The sequence below is a fragment of the Pundamilia nyererei genome, unplaced genomic scaffold (genome assembly GCF_000239375.1).
Source record: "Pundamilia nyererei isolate P.nyererei 1_Seehausen unplaced genomic scaffold, PunNye1.0 scaffold00829, whole genome shotgun sequence".
In the NCBI taxonomy this organism is placed as follows: domain Eukaryota; kingdom Metazoa; phylum Chordata; class Actinopteri; order Cichliformes; family Cichlidae; genus Pundamilia; species Pundamilia nyererei.
This window is the reverse complement of record NW_005188230.1, coordinates 677-2,418: the sequence shown is the minus strand read 5'-3', so window position 1 is coordinate 2,418 and position 1,742 is coordinate 677.

Here is a 1,742-nt window from a genome sequence, read left to right as displayed (position 1 = left end):
TAAGACTGCAGCTGAGCTGAGGCCGACGCTGGATCCTTGAGTCAGAACTCGTCAGTACTGCCGTGAGCTTTTGCGTAACCTCCGAGGAAATAGATCCCCTGCTAACCTTCTGTGTTTTGTGTTACCAGGAATCTGGAGCGGAGTGTGCTTCTAAGTCACGGTGTGGGAATTGGAGTTTTTTGGAGTCGCCACCTTTCTCTTTTACGGACATGTGCACTGTGTGGGATTCAGGGAGAATCACCACGGGACCACAGTGCTGGGATTTTGTATATAGTTGTGTGTAAATAAATAAATCCACTGTCCTTCGCTAAGAGTCTCGCGTTTTGGGCCCTACTTTCACTGCCACTCCTCGGTCTGCCATCGCAGCCCGTGACAGAAACATACAGGAAGACCAGTGCCCAAGGCCCCTGCTGAGAACCAACAGAACCCAGACAGCACAAACAGCCAAGAAAAGGAGTCCAGCAGCACAAGAGTCAAGAGCAGTGAACTGACCAAAGGCTCATGAAGAACACCAACAAGCTTAATGTGACACGATGAGATAGAGATGATGCTCTTATTATGCTACACTGACACATGGAAAGAACCATGTATTAAAAGGAGGGATTTTACAACAAATACAGCAACAGTGGTTTACAAAGAGATTCTGTAATTACCCTTTCAATAATCTTTTAACTCTTGTATGATTTGTGCAAGTAATAATACAGGCAGAGGCATTCAAAGGCTACAGGCAGCACATCCACACCTAGAGTGGTCTTTTGATCATCTACACATGGACTTTGACATTGAACTCAGGCCATGTGAATGTAAAGAAACATGCTTGGTGTTTGCTGAGATGTTTTCAAAATAAGCAGCTGATTTCCTTTCTTGCAAATAAGATGCAAAAACCTTGCTCAAAGAAACCCTTTCAAAGTGGTGAATTCCAGATAAGCTCAGCACTAGTTTTGAAACAGTAGGTTAAGGCACAATGTGCATAAAAAACCCCACACCCTTACAAACCAGAAAAGTGATAAGAGATCTTCAAAGACGATTCCAGATACTTCTGTGAACCCAGACTTAGGTTAAAGTCAAAGTTGAACCGCTCAAGATTCATGCCAGCAATTACAAGAGGATTCCAGAACCACAAAACCTACTCAGAGTTTTAAAGATTTGCACACTGATGCTGAGGAAGACAACAAGGTTGATCAACATGCTTTGCCCTTTCAATCTACAGCTGCGTTGGAACTAAAGTCAGAGTGATGGGTGAAAAAGTGCCCCAACAGGAGCTTATCAAGCTCCAACTAAGTGACACACGGGGGGGAAGTCTTTTACTAAACACAGACAATACCTGTTTAGGATAGTGTGACCTGAGAGGTTTTTCAATTGTGTTGTGTTTTCTGTGATTCGTGATCATTTTCACATATTATCAACATCCACATAAACACAAACGCTGGAAAGGCTTGAAGAATCACTCAAGGTGCTTTCTTCCTGAGAGTTTCAGCTTCTTCTCTAGTCCTAAATTTTATCCAAATAAATTTGTGCGTACACTATTTGAATCTCACAACTACTTCACTAATAAATTCTTAGTGCATATTCTGTATGGCAGGTAGACCTACTTATAATCAACCCTAATAACAATAACAATTACTGCTGTGAGTTCATTTGTCATATCAACCACACTAAATTCCAGTACTCTGTGGTCATTTCATTCCCACAAGTGATTTTGCGAGGTCTCCAATATGCTTTGAACCCCCACAGGGTGTATT